We start from the raw sequence: 12500 nt of genomic DNA, 5'->3' as shown, positions 1-12500 counted from the left end.
TTTCATACAGATAAAAATATAGAACATATTCCTCTAATTCAGATATAAATATAGACACAAACTTCATATAAACAAAACTATAGAAAATATATCAAGCAAACACTTGACTTGATATTTGTACATTGAGGCATAATACAACATTTACGAAAACTCACATACAACAACAATAACACATCATACACAAATTCAAAAGCAGTGACAACAGACACTGACAACAGCAAGTGCCAGCTAAGACACTGTTGGCATTGAATTGCCAACAGTGTAAATATTGGCAGCACAATATAGAAATACGATTCAACATTCTACAATTCTTTGCAATGTTGCAAAGGGGGAAAGTGGAGAGGGATAGATGAATGGATGGATGGATAGATGGATGGATGGTTTGATGGATGAAAGGAAGCTGAGCGACCCAAGTTTGATGACAAGTCAGGATTGAGAATTCGTGCCAGGTGACGTCATGATAGAAGGATTGCATATTTTCAATTTTATCAATTCAAGAGCGGAAATTAAATGTTTTTTTTTTCTTTTTGGTTAGCAAGAGCCGATTCTATTCTCTCTCGTTTTGTTTTTATTTTTATTTCATTTCATCTTTATTTTCTTTTTATTTCTTTTGTCTTATTTTGTTTGACTTAATTTTTCGTTTCTTTACTTTTGCTGTCTATTCTTTTCTTTCTGTTTATTCATGTTTTCGTTCATATATATCTATTCATTCGCTCAGTTATTTATTTATTTGTTTATCTATGAATTCATTTATTTAATGTATCTGTTTCTTTATTTCATTTTATGTGTTCATGTATCTATTCATATAACTAATTATTCATTTATTTGTTTATTGATTAACTATATAAACTCTATTCGTCTAATTTATTTATTCATTTATTTATTTGTTTGTTTATTTATTTATTTATTCGTTTTTTTATTTATTTATTTGTTTATTCGTTTAGTTATTGTTTCTTGCGAGATGAATAAAACCATCAAGAGGAAGCAGAACAAAATCAACAAAATACGTCTCTCTCTCTCTCTCTCTCTCTCTCTCTCTCTCTCTCTCTCTCTCTCTCTCTCTCTCTCTCTCTCTCTCTCTCTCTCTCTCTCTCTCTCTCTCTCTCTCTCTCTCTCTCTCTCTCTCTCTCTCTCTCTCTCTCTCTCTCTCTCTCTCTTTTACGCACAGACATACATTAGCGGATACTCACACACACACAAGATGAGAATAAATGAATGGGAGAGAGAGAGAGAGAGAGAGAGAGAGAGAGAGAGAGAGAGAGAGAGAGAGAGAGAGAGAGAGAGAGAGAGAGAGAGAGAGAAAGATAGGTGTAGAAACTGAAAGAGAAATATTGTTATTGCTGTTATGTAGTTTAGCAGCATTTCTATTACTGTGAACAACCTCACGTCTTTGTTGTCCAAAGAGAGAAAAAAAGATTCAGAGACTGGAGACGAACAAGGAATGGGAGGGAAAGAGTGAGAGGAGGAGAGAGGAGGAGGAGAGAGGAGGAGGAGAGAGGAGGAGGAGAGCGGAGGAGGAATTGAGACGGAGGAAGGGAGGATGTGAGGGAGGTGGAGGAGGAGATAAAATGTGAGGAGGGAGGAATAGAGGTGGAGGGAGGGAGGATGAGGGGGCGGTTGAGGGAGAGAGGGAGTGGGAGGAAGGAGGAGGAGGAGGAGAGAGTGAGAAAGAGAAAGAGAATGGTAAATGTAGAGAGAGAGTAGGAGAGAGTGAGAGAAAGAGGAGGAGGAATGAGAGGGAGGGAGTGAGGGAGAGGAGTGAGAGTGCAAGGAAGTGAAGGAGGGAAGCAGGAATGAGGAATGAGAGGAAGAGGAGAGAAGAGAGGGAGAGAGGAAGGGTGAGAGGGAGAGGAAGTGAGAGGTAGTGAAGGAAGTATGGAGAAAGAGAGGAGGGGAAGAAGAGAGAGTGGGAGGGAGAGGTTGTGAGAGGGAGTGAAGGAGGTAGGGAGGAGGAGAGGAAGAGAAGAAGAGAGTGGGAGAAAGAGAGTTGTAGGGAGGGAAGGAGGGAAAAAGAGAAGAGAGTGGGAGAAAGAGAGTTGTAGGGAGAGAAGGAGGGAAAAAGAGAAGAAAGGTAAAAGGAAGGGAGAAAGGAAGAGGAAAGGGGAAGGAGGGAAAGAGGAAGGGGGGAAAGAGGAAGAAAATGAAAGAAAATGAAAGAAGGAAGCAGAGGAAGAAATGAAGGGGGAAAAGAAAAGAAGGGAGGGAAGGAAGAGAGAAGAGGGAAAGAGAGGGAAAGAGAGTGAAAAAGAGAAAAGGAGAGAGGAGTAGGAAGAAGTGGAGGAAGGGAGGGGAGGGATGGAAGGAGGGAGTAGATGTAGGATAGGGGGAGGGGGTGAGGGGAAAGAGGGGAGGGGGAAGGGGGAAAGGGGGGAGAGGGGGAAAGGGGGGATGAATGAATGGGCGCACTCCAGACATAAATTCTGAGACTTGTGTAAACACAGACACTTGCAGACTCTTGGTTGTGCGCGCACGTACACACACACACACACACACACACACACACACACACACACACACACACACACACACACACACACACACACACACACACACACACACACACACACACACACACACACACACACACACACACACACACACACACACAGTATCACTTTGCTTCGGGTTGTTACTCCAACTCTCGTGGGAGGGGATTTGGGGGAGTGTATGCGTGCAAGGTCACAGCAATACCCATAGATCGGTCATATACGAGCTCTGAGCTCTCTTCCGGGAGGGAAATAGCTGTCGATCATGAGTCCAACACGTGATCCAAAGACCATGGTGGTGAAAGACCATGGTAAATCACACGCACACGCACACACACACACACACACACACACACACACACACACACACACACACACACACACACACACACACACACACACACACACACACACACACACACACACACACACACACACACACACACACACACACACACACACACACACACACACACACACACTAAATAAAAATAAAAATATACATAACACACATTAACTCGAAACCAAATTCTTTGGCACAATAACACATTGGTTGCCAACATCGCTGCCAACAGACATCGTTGTCACATCCCGTGCATGCGTAATGGTGTCATGAGTATTCCCATTCCTGATTCCAAGCGACAGTAAACGATTTTTTTTTCGTATCCACCTTTCGGCTATTCATTATTATTTATAGGCTATCTCCGGCCACTCTGTCAGTAATAAACATCACGTTTTGACATATGCGTAGTATGTATATATACGCACGCGAATGTGTATGTGTATGTGTATATGTATGTGTACGTATATGTACATGTATGTGTATGTACATGATTGTGTATACGTAAGTGTATGTTCATAGGTATATATATATATATATATATATATATATATATATATATGTATATATATATATATATATATATATATATATATATATATATATATATGTATATGTACCTGTAAATGTTTGTGTGCATATGTATACTTGATATGTACGAGAAAGTGTATGTGTGTATGTTTGTGTATGTGTATGTGTATGTGTATATTATGTATGTGTACGTGAATGTGTGTGTATATGTATGTGTATTTGTATATACAATATGTAGAGCGCAAGCGTGTGTACGAATGTGTATATGTTTGTGTCTATGAATGTATGCATGCATGTATGCATGTATGTATACATGTATGTATGTATGTATGTATGTATGTATGTATGTATGTATGTATATATGTATGTATATATGTATGTATATATGTATGTATGTATGTATATATGTATGTATGTATGTATGTATGTATGTATGTATGCATGTATGTATGTATATATGCATGCATGTTATGTATGTACGTATGTATGCATGTATGTATGTATGTATGTATGTATGTATGCTTGTATGTATGTATGTATGTATGTATGTAATGAATGTATGTATGCATGTACGCTTGTATGCTTAAATGTATACCATTGTACATATGCATACTCCTGTAAAACCTTAAAAAATAAAATAAAACAGAAATACTCTATGCCAACGTTTGTTTTCAATAGATACAAACAACTCGACGCAGTGTACAGTTGCTCACAGAAGTACGTTCACAAGTTGGGCAAAGTACTCGTAACATTGCAGTCCCTGCGCGTTCAATTGAAACCCTGCAAGGCGAACTGGTTCAACGGCCGTGTCCATCAAATCTGGACGGAAACTGTTTTGAACAAAGTGTCTCCGGAGAGTGTTAGATTGGAGGCAGAGGCTCCTGTGTTTATCAGTTGGTTATTGTTATTGTTATTGGGAGTCTTGTTATTGTTTTGTTTTTGTTTTGGATTTTTATGGTTTTGGTTTTGGATTTTTTTTTCTTCTTGGTTTTGGTTTTTGGTTTGGTTTTGGATTTGGTTTTTGGTTTTGGTTTTGGCTTTTGGTTTTGGTTTTGGTTTTGGCTTTTGGTTTTGGTTTTGGTTTTAGCTTTTGGCTTTTGGTTTTGTTTTTTGTTTTGGTTTTTCGTTTTGGCTTTTGATTTTGGCTTTTAGTTTTAGTTTTGGTTTTGGTTTTGGTTTTGGTCTTGATTTTGGATTCTTATGGTTTTGGTTTTAGATTTTTCATGGTTTTGGTTTTGGATTTGATTTCTTTATTTTTTTTTTTCTTGGTTTTGGTTTTGGTTTTGGTTTTTGGTTTTGGCTTTTGGTTTTGATTTGGTCTTGATTGTTTGTTTTGCCTTTTTGTTTTTTGTTTTTGTTATATTATTGTTATTCTTATATTACTGTTATCATATTATTACTAATACATTATTCATATTTATTTTGTTTTTGTTTTTAATTATGGTTAATTAATTGTTTTCAATTCTACTTCTGTTGTTAGTGTCGTCATATTGAAATTAATATTTTACTCTTTCTGTTATTCATCATTTGTTATCTATTATTTGATATTTATCATTTGCTAATTATTATCATTATATCTTATGATTGATCATTTATTAGTGATTATCTATCTTTTATTGTCATTCATTAATTATAAGACTGAAGGAGACAGGGAAGTGAGAAGAATATAGGTTAGGTTAGGCTAGGTTAGGATAGGTTAGGTTAGGTTATGATAGGTTAGGTTAGGTTACTTTAAGTTAGGTTACGTTACGTTGCGTTGTGTTAAGTTGGGCTAGGTTAGGTTGGGTTACGCTACGTTACGTTACGTTACGTTAATTTACGTTATGTTAGATTACTTTAGGTTACGTTACGTTACGTTAGATTACCTTAGCTTACTTTACGTTAGGTTAGGTTACATTAGGTTAGGTTAGGTTAGGTTACGTTAGGCTAGGCTAGGCTAGGTTAGTTTAGGAAGTAAATTGAAACAAACTTGAAACTTAGAGAGAAACATAAATAAAAGAAAAAGAACGAATAAAAGGGGAGAAAGAAGAAGAAAGTGATTAATCTTCTATCTTAATGAGTTTCCCTATAAGAGGATTAGAATCCTTTGCCGAGAGATGAGATTCCTTTAGGGTGTTGAAATTGGGTCAAAGAAAAAATAAGTGAAATAAAATAAAATAGAATGAAATAAAATAAAATAAAATAAAATAAAATGAAATGAAATGAAATGAAATGAAATGAAATGAAATGAATAAAATAAAATAAATAAAACAAAACAAAATAAGATAAAATAAAATAAAATAAAATAAAATAAAATAAAATAAAATAAAATAGGTTAGAACACAGTAAGATAGGATACAATACTATACTAGAATCAATACAACTATTCCCGTACCTAACTTGACCTGATATAATGTGACCTGACCCAAGATAAGTTGACCTGACCTAACCATACCTAACCTTACCTAACCTTACCTGATCTTACCTAACAATACCTAACCTTACTTAAGCTTACCTAACCTTACCTCACCTTACCTAACCATACCTGACCTTACCTAACCTTACCTCACCTTATCTTACCTAACCTTACCTAGCCTTACCTAACTTTACCAAACCTTACCTAACATTATCTAACCTCATCTAACCTTACCTAACCTTACCCAACCTTATCTAACTTAGCCAAATCTAGCCTAGCCTAATCTATCCTAGCCTAATCCAGCTTAGTTTAGGGTAGCATTATCTAGCCTAGAATAGCCTAATTTAGCCTAACCGAGCATAACCCAGCATAACCTACTCTCTTTTAACCTCCTCTTCCCTTCCCTCCCCTTCCTTAACCTAACTTAACCTAAGCTAACCAAATCTAACCAAGCCAAGTCCAGTCAAGCCAAGCCAAGCCAAGCCAAGCCAAGCCAAGCCAAGCCAAGCCAAGCCAAGCCAAGCCAAGCCAAGCCAAGCCAAGCCAAGCCAAGCCAAGCCAAGCCAAGCCAAGCCGAGCCGAGCCGAGCCGAGCCGAGCCAAGCCAAGCCAAGCCAAGCCAAGCCAAGCCAAGCCGAGCCAAGCCGAGCCAATCCAAGCCAAGCCAAGCCAAGCCAAGCCAAGCCAAGCCAAGCCAAGCCAAGCCAAGCCAAGCCAAGCCAAGCCAAGCCGATTCAAGCCTAGCCAAGCCAGGCCAACCAAAGCCAAGCCAAGCCAAGCCAAGCCAAGCCAAGCCAAGCCAAGCCAAGCCAAGCCAAGCCAAGCCAAGCCAAGCCAAGCCAAGCCAAGCCAAACTAAGATATTCACACGGATCAGAGACAAAACCGACCACAGCCAGCCGCCCTCTGGAGTAAAGATAATTTTTGTATTTTCTCAATATTTCGATTTTCCTCCTCGATGCACATAAGGGCGCCGACGCCTCTTGTGTCATTACGGAAACGGCCCTTAAAGGTCCGGAACTATGATGTAAGGCACTGCCGGATCCCGAAGATTTACATTCCGGAAGGCTTGAGTGGCCCCCGGACGTCTGTCCCTCCCGTGCAGGAAGTCCGTGGACGGCCTTCTAACGTATTGTGCGTGCGTGTGTGCGTGCGTGTATATATATATGTATATATATATGCATATATATATATATATGTATATATACATATATATATATATATATATATGTATATATATACACATATATATATATATATATATATATATATATATATATATATATATGTGTGTGTGTGTGTGTGTGTGTATGTATATGTTATTGTATATGTATATGTATATTTATATGTATATATATATATAATATATATATAATATAATATATATATGTATATAATACGTATATGTATATTTATATCTATATGTAAATGTATATTTATATTTATATGTAAATGTTTATGTATATGTATACGTATACGTATATGTATATGTATATTTATATGTATATTCATATGTATATGTATATGTATATGTATATGTATATGGATATGTATATGAATGTTTATATGTATATGTACTCGTATATGTATGTGTATATAATTATGTATACGTGTATAAGTATATACATGTGCATGTGGAAGATTAATAGGAAACTCAAAATAACATAGAAGACTATTACAGTTTCCGTGTCCCTGACTCAAACCTAAGACCGACAGATGTTATATTAATCTTTTCACCGCCTTTTCCTCAGTCTGGGTTTGAACTCGGACACCTCGATGGCCCGAGACGAACGCTCGAACTGCTGTCCATCTCGCCCCGTCCAGCGGCCCAGTCTGGTCCCATTTATCACACAAGTATACACAGAGGGTGATAGATGGAGCTCCTCGCTCTATGGAGGTGCATGTGGAGGTGTGGAGGTGTGGAGGTGGTAATAAGTGATCGATAGATGGAGGGCGATAGACAGTTATGCACAGGCACACCGGGTGGAGGTGGAGGATGTGGAGGTTGGAGGGGGAGGTGGAGATTGGAGGTAAAGGTGGAGGTGTGAGGAGGAGATGGAGGTGGAAGGGAGTATGGAGGTTGGAGGGGGAGATGGAGGTGGAAGGGGAGATGGAGGTTGGAGGGAGAAATGGAGGTTGGATGGAGAAATGGAGGTTGGAGGGGGAGATGGAGGTTGGAGGGGGAGATGGAAGTTGGAGGGGGAGATGGAGGTTGGAAGGGGAGATGGAGGTTGGAGGGGGAGATAGAGGGAAGGGGGAGGTTGGAGATAGAAGTGGAGGTGGAGATGGGAAGGGGATATGGAGGTTGGAGAGGGAGAAGAGGTTGGAAGGGGAGATGGAGGTGGAAGGGGAGATGCAGGTTGGAGGTGGAGGCGGAGGTTGGAGGGGGAGGCGGAGGTTGGAATGGGAGATGGAGGTTGGAGTGGGAGATGGAGGTTGGAGGGGGAGATAGAGGTTGGAGGGTGAGATGGAGTTTGGAGAGGGAGATGGAGGTGGAAGGGGAGATGGAGGTTGGAGGGAGAGATTGAGGTTGGAGGGGGAGGTGGAGGTGGAATGGGAGATGGAGGAGGAAAGGGAGATGCAGGTTGGAGGGGGAGACGGATGCTTTAGGGGGAGATGGAGGTTGGAGGGGGAGATGGAGGTTGGAGGGGAGATAGAGGTTGGAGGGGGAGAGAGGGGGGAAGGTGGGAGGTGAGGTGGAAGTTGGAGGTGGAGGTTGGAGGTGGAGGTGGAGGTTGGAGGTGGAGGTGGGACCGAGAGACGGAAGCTGGAGTGGGAGATGGAGGTTGAAGTGGGAGATGGAGGTTGGAGGGGGAGACGGAGGTTAGAGGAGATGGAGGTTGGAGGGGGAAACGGTGGTTGGAGGAAGAGGAAGGGGCGGGGAGGGGGAGGTAGGAGGTGGAGGTGGAAGGGGGAGGTGGAGGTTGGAGAAGGAGGTGAAGGTTGGAGAAGGAGGTGGAAGTTGAAGGGCGATGTGAAAGTTGGAGGAGGAGGAGGAGGAGGAGGAGGTTGGAAGGTGGAGGTGATGGGAGTTGAAAGAGGATTGTGGAGGATTAGTGGGGAAGTAGAGGAAGTTCATGGAGGATTAGGGAGGACGGCAGGAGTGGAGGTGGGAGGGGGAGGTGGAGGTGGAGGTGTGAGGGGGAGAAAGTGGAGGGGGATTGAGGAGAGTAGAAGAGGAGGATGGAGGGTTATGTGGCGTGGGCGGGGAAGGAGGATTTGGAGGAGGAGGAGGAGGAGGAGGAAAAGGAGGGAGTAAAATATGGAGGTAGATGGAGGGTAAGGGAAAATGGAGGAAGTAGAAGAAAGAGATGAAAAGACAATTATCACTATCACCACTAAATCAGATGTTATCACCAATATTATCACCAATGTCTATTAACACAAGGAGCTATACTATCAGTACTAACATCACTAGGAACCCCACCATTACTACTATCCCCGCTATCACTATCATTATCACTATCACTATCACTATCACTATCACTGTCACTATCACTATCACTATCACTATTACCATCACTATCACTATCACCATCACTATCACTATCACTATCACCACTACCACCACTACTACCACCATCACCATCACAGCTACCATCATAACCTCACCGTCACCATCATCATGACTACCACCACAGCCACAATTACCACCAGAATCAGCACAACCAAATTCCCACTATCCACATAACCGGTTTTACAAAAAAGGAAAAAGAAAAAAGAGAAAGAGAGAAAAAAAAAAGAGGCGATGGCCCTAATCAGCTGAGAGAAACATGTGACCTTCCAAAAAGCGTTAAGAAAACGTTTGAAAAAAGAAAACGTAAAAACGTTTGACACACTTTTTTCCGAAAAAAAAAAATCGAAAAGAACACCAAAAAAAGACATAAAGAGACATTCCAAAGAAAAAAAAAAAAAAAAAAAATCCCAAAAAGGGGAAAAAAAAGTTTGCAAAAAACTATATAAAGTTTGATGAGAAATAAGAGAAATGCTGGAAAGAGAGAGAGAGAGAGAGAGACCTGCAGCAAGCCTGAGAGAAAAAGAGGAGTTGGTGCGAAAGGGTCTGCGGTCCCACATAAACACGGCGAGGCCCGAGCGAGCGCGACAGACCTAAACAAAAGAAACGCGAAGAAGTGAAAGAACTCATTAAGACGGCCGAGGAGGAGGGAGGAGGAGGAAAAGGGGGAGGAGGAGGAGTAGGAGGAGGAGGAGGGGGAGTAGGAGGGAGGAAGAGGAGGAGGGAGGAGGAGGAGGAGGAGGACCTCGAGTTAGGGTGAAAACCTAGGAGGGCAAAAAGAAAGAGATAAAAAGAGAGAGAGAGGTTAAACATATAAATAGAGAGATATAGAGAGACAGAGAGATAAAGATACTCGTAAAGAGATAGAGAGAGATAGACAAATAGAGATATAAAGATAAAGAGACAGAGAGAGAGATATAAAGAGAGGTAGAGATAGATAGGGAAAGAGCTAGATAGAGAAAGACACACAGAGAGAGAGAGAGAGAGAGAGAGAGAGAGAGAGAGAGAGAGAGAGACAGACAGGCAGACAGACAGACAGACAGACAGACAGACAGAAAGAAACAAACTGAGAGCAAGAAAGATTGATTAAGCGAGTAAATGAGTGAGTGAGGGAGTGAGTGAAGGAGGGAGGGAGGGAGGTAGAGGGAATGAGATTGAGAGTCGAGTAGGAGTGAGAGTTAGAGTGAGAGTGAAAGTGAGAGTGAGGGTTTGGTGTAGTTTGAAAGCGTGAGGTGAAAAATCAGATTTTCCTTGTGAGTGAGTGAGTAAGGGAGGGAGGAGGAGAGGGAGGGAGAGGGAAACTGAGACTGAGAGTGAGAGTGAGAGTAAGAGTGTGTGTCTGTCTATCTAACTCTGTCTATTCATCTATCGCTCTATTTGTCTATCCATCTATCTATCTGTCTATCTATGTCAATCAATATATCTATCAATCAATATATCTATCTATATATCTGTCAGTCAATTTATCTATCTATTTACACATCTATATAGAAAGATCTGAAGCACACACACACACACACACACACACACACACACACACACACACACACACACACACACACACACACACACACACGTCTCGGTGGCGCACACGTCTCGGTAGCGCAGTTGGTAGAGCACTGGACTGCCAGCGCGGTGGTGACCGCAGTATCTAGATCGAATCCTGCCCCGGGCCGATATTATTTCGGTATCGCTGCGCTTCGGGTCGTTACTCTGTCTCTCGTGGGCGGGGTGTTGTGTGTGTGTGTGTGTGTGTGTGTGTGTGTGTGTGTGTGTGTGTGTGTGTGTGTGTGTGTGTGTGTGTGTGTGTGTGTGTGTGTGTGTGTGTGTGTGTGTGTGTGTGTGTGTGTGTGTAAGGTCATTGCATTACCCATTGATCGGTCATACGAGCTCTGAGCTCTCTTCCGGGAGGGAAATAGCTATCGATCACGGGTCCAACACGTGATCCAAAAACCAAGGTGAGTACACACACACACACACACACACGAAAAACACATAAACTGAGAAATATGCATAGAGAGACATATGCACTGAAAAAATGCACACGGAAATATAATTATATGTATATGTTTACGTTTATTTGCATATAATTTATCAAGTTGAAAATTGATTGGTTAATACATTTTAGACAACTTTACCTTGTTTTCTTAATGGAAGGCCTTTCTTGGTGTTGGCTAATGATATAATTAATTTACTGATTTCAATTTGTGCGTAATTTTAATGGAGGACAGCATTTCAACTTACATTAGTACAATAGTTATATTATTTCTCATTCATTTATTTTATATATAGATTTTTAGGACAGCATTTCAACTCGCATTAGTGTAATCATTTTACTATTTTTTATTTATTCATTTATTTTTATATTTTTTGTCAGGCAAACAGACAGACAGACATATAGGCAGGTCGATAAACAGATAGACAGACATACAAACAAAAGGACAGACAGATGGACAAACAGGCAGACAGATAGATATGTAGACAGACAGACAGACAGACAGACAGACAGACAGACAGACAGACAGACAGACAGACAGACAGAGGGGAGAGATGGGAGACTGATGTACACACGTCATCGTATTGATTCTATTGATGAAGTATTTGTGTGTAAGTACACGCACATGAACACGCATGTCTGTACAAACACGCACACATACACACACACGCATGTCAGTATACACACACACATACACACACACACAGACACACACACACACACACACACACACACACACACACACACACACACACACACACACACACACATACATACACACACACTCATACACACACACACACACACACACACACACACACACACACACACACACACACACACACACACACACACACACACACACACACACACACACACACACACTGACACGGCTCGGTGGCGGATTGGTAAAGCACTGGCCTCACAAGCCAGAGAACCGGGGTTCGATTCCCCGGCCGGGCGGAGATATGTTGGGTTTGTCTCCTTTCACGTGTAACCCCTGTTCACCTAGCAGTGAGTAGGTACGGGACGTTAGTCAAGGAGTTGTGACCTTGCTGTCCCGGTGTGTGGTGTGTGAGTGGTCTCAGACCTACCCAGAGATCGGCAAATAATGAGCTCTGAGCTCACTGCCGTAGGGTGGTGTCTGGCTGTCTCGACAGAGACTGCAGCAGATCCGAGGTGAATACACACACACACACGTACATACAAACATACATATATACACAACTATACGCATAAA

The sequence above is a fragment of the Oratosquilla oratoria genome, chromosome 36 (assembly GCF_046742065.1).
Source record: "Oratosquilla oratoria isolate Oo_2021 chromosome 36, ASM4674206v1, whole genome shotgun sequence".
NCBI lineage: Eukaryota > Metazoa > Arthropoda > Malacostraca > Stomatopoda > Squillidae > Oratosquilla > Oratosquilla oratoria.
The sequence above is the reverse complement of the archived record's forward strand: the minus strand, read 5'-3'. Positions refer to the sequence as shown.